This window comes from Oncorhynchus mykiss, chromosome 8 (assembly GCF_057628025.1).
Source record: "Oncorhynchus mykiss isolate SJ-2025 chromosome 8, ASM5762802v1, whole genome shotgun sequence".
NCBI classification, from domain to species: Eukaryota; Metazoa; Chordata; class Actinopteri; order Salmoniformes; family Salmonidae; genus Oncorhynchus; species Oncorhynchus mykiss.
The window spans coordinates 53,252,919-53,258,918 of NC_143029.1; the positions used below are offsets into that span (position 1 = coordinate 53,252,919).

General features: G+C 42.2%; 1 pseudogene; it reads left to right on the plus strand.

The window, feature by feature from the left end:
- The window catches only part of LOC149981690 (leucine-rich repeat transmembrane protein FLRT1-like), a 35,796-nt pseudogene extending 32,712 nt beyond the window's left edge, over positions 1–3,084 (plus strand).
- The last annotated feature ends 2,916 nt before the right edge of the window (positions 3,085–6,000 follow it).

Here is a 6,000-nt window from a genome sequence, read left to right on the forward strand (position 1 = left end):
CTTGGGCACAGAGACTATGGTGGTCTGTTTGAAGCATGTTGGTATTACAGACTCAGACAGGGAGAGGTTGAGAATGTCAGTGAAGACACTTGTCAGTTGGCCAGTGCATGCTTGGAGTACACGTCCTGGTAATCCGTCTGGCCCTGCGGCCTTGTGAATGTTGACCTGTTTAACCTATTTGGTATACGCAAATTTCTTCACTAGCCAATTGCCAGGGAAAATGCAGAGCGCCAGATTAACAAAATTTGAGGGAAAAAAAATGAAAAATTCTGAACAGTTAGTCCTCGGGGTTTTGCCTGCTACCATATGTTCTGTTATACTCACAGACATGATTCAAACAGTTTTAGAAACTTCAGAGCGTTTTCTATCCAAATCTATGAATAATATGCATATCTGATATTCTTGATGAGTAGCAGGAAGTTGAAATTGGGCACACTATTTATCCAAAAGTGAAAATTCTGCCCCCTAGCCCCAAGAGGTCTTACTCACATCGTCTGCGGAGAGCGTGATCACACAGTCATCCGGAACAGCTGTTGCTTTCATGCACGTTTCAGTGTTACTTGCCTCGACGCGAGCATAGAAGTAAATTAGCTCGTGTGGTAGGCTCGTGTCACTGGGCAGCTCTCGGCTGTGCTTCCCTATGTAGTCTGTAATAGTTTGGGTTAAGTCCTGCCATATCCGACGAACGTCGGAGCCGGTGTAGTATGATTCGATCTTAGTCCTGTAATGACGCTTTGCCTGTTTGATGGTTTGTCGGAGGGCATAGCAGGATTTCTTATAAGCTTCCGGGTTAGAGTCCCGCTCCTTGAAAGCGGCAGCTCTACCTTTTAGCTCATTGCGGATGTTGACTGTAATCCATGGCTTCTGGTTGTGGTATATACGTACAATCAACGTGGGGACGACGTCATCGATGCACTTATTGATGAAGCCAGTGACTGATATGGTGTACAGTACTGCTCAATGCCATCGGAAGAATCCCAGAACATATTCCAGTCTGTGATAGAAGTCCTGTAGCTTAGCATCTGCTTCAACTGACCACTTTTTTATTGACCGAGTCACTGGTGCTTCCTGCTATAATTTATGCTTGTAAGGAGGAATTAGGTGAATAGAATTCTGGTCAGGGCGAGGGAGAGTGCTTTGTTTGTGGAGTAACGGTGGTCTGGAGTTTTTTCACTCTGGTTGCACATTTAACATGCTGGTAGAAATTTGGTAAAAGGATTTAAGTTTTCCTGCATTAAAGTCCCCGGACATTAGGAGTGCCACCTCTGTGGTGGTATACAGCTCATTGAGTGCGGTCTTAGTTCCAGCATCGTTCTGTGGTGGTATATAGACAGCTACAAAAAATACAGATGAAAACTCTCTAGGTAGATAGAGTAGTCTACAGCTTATCATGAGATACTCCACTTCAGTCGAGCAAAACCTTGGGACTTCCTTAGATATCCTGCACTAGCTGTTGTTTACAAATATACATAGAGCTCTATCCCTAGTCTTAGCAGAGGCCAATACAGTTGATGTTGAGATGTGTCTGTTACTGGAGCTCTGTGAAGCATTTATTTGGGCTGCAATGTCTGAGGCTGGTAACTCTAATGAACTTATCCTCTGCAGCAGAGTTACCTCTGTGTCTTCCTTTCCTGTGGTGGTCCTCATGAGAGCCAGTTTCATCATAGCGCTTGATGGTTTTTTGTGACTGCACTTGAAGAAACTTTAAAAGTTCTTGAAATGTTTCATATTGACTGACTTTCATGTCTTAAAGTAATGGACTGTCGTTTCTCTTTGCTTATTTGATCTGTTCTTGCCATAATATGGACTTAGCCCTATTTGGTAAAATACCATATTCTGTATACCACCCCTAGCTTGCCACAACACAACTGATTGGCTCAAATGCATTAAGAAGGAAAGAAATTTCACAAATGAACTTTTAACACGACACACATGTTAATTGAAATGCATTCTTGGTGACTAACTCCTGAGCTGGTTGAGAGAATGCAAAGAGTGTGCAAAGTTGTCAAGGTGACTACTTTGAAGAATCTCAAATATAAAATTATATTTTTTGGTTTCTACATGAAAAACCCTTGAATGAGTAGGTGTGTCCAAACTTTTGACTGGTAATGTACTTACTATAGCCCGCAGAAACGCTACAGTAAATACTACAGTAAACTCCAGTTTACAAAACCACTACAGTAAATACTGTACTTCAGAAATCATTATAGTATATACTAGTCTTTTTTTACTCCAGTATTTATACTTAAGTAAACTGTAAATACTACAGTATACTACAGGAAAGTCCACAAAAACACTACAGTGAATAATATAATTAATATACACTATAGTATTTTTTTATGTGTGTGGGCTACAACCTGATCAACGTCCTCTTGCCCAACACTTTCCACATCTTCCAGGTGAAACGGCTTTGCCTGCAGGGAAACCAGATATCTTAACTCACTCAGGGTGTCTTCTCACACTTAGAAAAACTAGATGAGCTGAATCTTCGCAGCAACTTGATCACAAACTTGAGCTCTGGAACCTTTCCCTCTAGCTTAGAAGAGCTCGATCTCAAAGGCAACAGGCTGGTGCAGCGTTTGCCAGACTCATTTGGCGTCTAACAAGTCTCACCCACGTGTTCCTGTCCATGAACCAGCTCACTGACCTTCCACAGAATGTCTCCGGAACCTGACGGCCCTGCAGAACCTGGACCTCTCGGAGAACCAGCTCACATCGCTGCCCAGAACCATCTTCCAAGATCTCACCAAGATGAAAATCGTTCACCTGCAGAATAACAACCAGGCCTTCCTGGCGAGGCTGTACCTCTCAGAGAACAACCTCCAGACCCTTCCTCTGGCCTTCTTCGACGCATTCTTCCACGAGAATGTGAGGAGAATTCGAAGGAAAGACTGGAGCTGCAATTGCCACATGCTGGATCTGTATGACTATGTGGAGGGGCAAGGTCACTTGATGGAGGACCGAAGTAACGTGTATTGTACGGACCCTGGGCCTTTGAGAGGACAGGGTCTGGTCTCAGTAGAGAGGGACCAGCTGGTGTGTCCAAGTCATTTCTCCTCTAGGACCAAAGCCACTACCTTCTAAGGCTTGAAGGACGGAGAGGTCAAACCCTAGCGAGTGTACTGTCCAGGTCATCAACGACAACATGGCGGTGTCGGAGGTGTAACTGTGTTGTATCTGTAAAAATGGATGAGCAGCTGCTCTTGATCATTGCCATGAAGCCACACCTGTCCAACTCACATTAAAAGTTCAGAATTAAATGGTGTCGGCTATGTACAAATAATGACACTCAAATTGAAAACAATTAAACGAAATAATGAGCCTAATTGAGGTGTCGAGTACAGCTCACATTCCAGTGTTCGAACTTGTAAACAAGGCTGCGTGGGATTTCTCTTATTGCGGCTTCATGCAGCCAATGGCAACGTAAGCTTTAGGTATATGCCAGGTGCCGCTTATGGATTTGACAGCTCTAACGCAGTTACACCTCTGACACCGCCAAAACAACCACTATGAGGATGTCGGCTTCAAGCGGATCTGATTGAATATAGAGCCCTAACTGTGTGAATGGAGTTCCTCAGCGCCTGGACGGAAGCTTTGCAAGAACTCTATGCGGAGTTCAGACTTTGTTTATGCACACGTACATCAGAGTTTTGTCATACGCACAATATTGTATTTGCCAACATACTGTACCTGAGACAAAAGTGAATTCCCCAATGAATGTCATTTAATTTTGAGGTACTGACTGTATTTCCCGCTCATTCTGAGAGATAAGAGAGATGGATGAACTGTTTCTTGTGAGGTTCAAAGTTCATCCCTAGGGTTCTAGAGACCATGTCATGAGTGCAGTACCATAACAGATATACTGCAATGTATACCGTTGCCAACAGACGACTCTAGTTCTCCATTGACTTCACTGGCCATTTTGTGATTTATTCACCTTTTTTTGGTATCACTGCCTTCTGTAGATTCTCCAACATCAACACACTAGTTCAGAAGTAGTCTTTAACTCTGAGATGCAACAGAAAATTCACTTGCTGCTTTCAGCCACGCCAGCAATAAACCTAGTCGTTGTTGGGTAGCTGATTAGTCCGTTTGTACATGGCCAATTAAACGTTATCAACCCTGTGAAGCACAATCCAAATAAAGCAGTACACTTCTCTCTCCATTTTAAAGTAATCAATGAGTGAGTTGACAAATTTCACATGGATTGTTGTCACGTAATCCCAACTGGTTGGTAGACATTTCAGTATGACCTATGCTTTTTTTGAAAAATACACCTTTTTGAGCCCTTGAGTGCTAATAGTATAAAAGATGGTAATATACCCTGTCAATTAAGGATAAGCAGCTATACATTTGGAACAAAATATAAATAACTCCGGGATTAGATCAATTAATGGAAGGTCATTTTCCTGATCGATAATCGATCAGTTTGACTTAAAACATTTTCATTTAAAAAAACAAAACAAGGTAAACATAAGATATACCTAGCAAAAGATCAAACATGTCAGAGTGAAAACAGAGAAGACCAACTTGTGTGGAGCACAAATCCAACAAACACAAGCATTGGTGCAGGTGCTTACAAAGAATCCCCCATAGAGATAGAACATCAATTTATGGGAGCCTCTCTTTTATTCTGGGGTTTAAAAGTTGATAGAGACAAACAAGTTGTCCACAGAGACTTGTCTTCACACCTCACTGCCCCTGCACCACAGAAAAGGATGATAGGACAAGGGGAGAGAAAGGAAAGAGATGAGGAAGAAGGAGGGGGAGGGGGGAAGGGAGGGGTGGGGCACACGGATGGCAACACCTTGAATAAAGCACTCTAACCCCACACTTTATAAGGGTCAGGGGTCATCGGGTTGATTGGGTCCTTGGTCTGAGCTGAATGACATCACAATTCAAATGACAAAGTAGTGGCCTCCAAAGCTGGCAGGGATGGCATGAAAATGAGTAATCCTCACTTGACCAACAAAACTAAGGGAGTAAACATGAATTGAAGTGGGGAAAGACACTGAGTATACTAAACATTAGGAACACCATCCTAATATTAAGTCCACCCCCCCGATACACAGATCTAATGAGCACCAAATGAGCACAATATAAGTACTGGTGTATTCAATCAAATATCCCTGGTCACATAGCTTTGGGACAAAACAAGTCTATTCAACCATTGAGACAAAGCTAGACACTAAACCAAAAATACAAATTGAATTTGAGGTTTAGCATTTTGTTGACTGAACACAAAGCTAGATTTGAATTGAAACTTGTCTTGTCAGTCAGCTACTCAGTATGGCATGCAGAGTGGGCAGCGTTGCACCAGTATAAAGTTTGCTCCTGCTATTTTCAGATGGGGAAACAAATTAAACCAACAAAAGATGTGCCATTTGACCATTTTTATTTACACTTACATAGAAATACAGTGCCTTGCGAAAGTATTCGGCCCCCTTGAACTTTGCGACCTTTTGCCACATTTCAGGCTTCAAACATAAAGATATAAAACTGTATTTTTTTGTGAAGAATCAACAACAAGTGGGACACAATCATGAAGTGGAACGACATTTATTGGATATTTCAAACTTTTTTAACAAATCAAAAACTGAAAAATTGGGCGTGCAAAATTATTCAGCCCCCCTAAGTTAATACTTTTGGTGCGATTACAGCTGTAAGTCGCTTGGGGTATGTCTCTATCAGTTTTGCACATCGAGAGACTGACATTTTTTCCCATTCCTCCTTGCAAAACAGCTCGAGCTCAGTGAGGTTGGATGGAGAGCATTTGTGAACAGCAGTTTTCAGTTCTTTCCACAGATTCTCGATTGGATTCAGGTCTGGACTTTGACTTGGCCATTCTAACACCTGGATATGTTTATTTTTGAACCATTCCATTGTAGATTTTGCTTTATGTTTTGGATCATTGTCTTGTTGGAAGACAAATCTCCGTCCCAGTCTCTGACTCCATCAGGTTCTTCCAGAATGGTCCATTCTTCCAGAATGGTCCTGTAT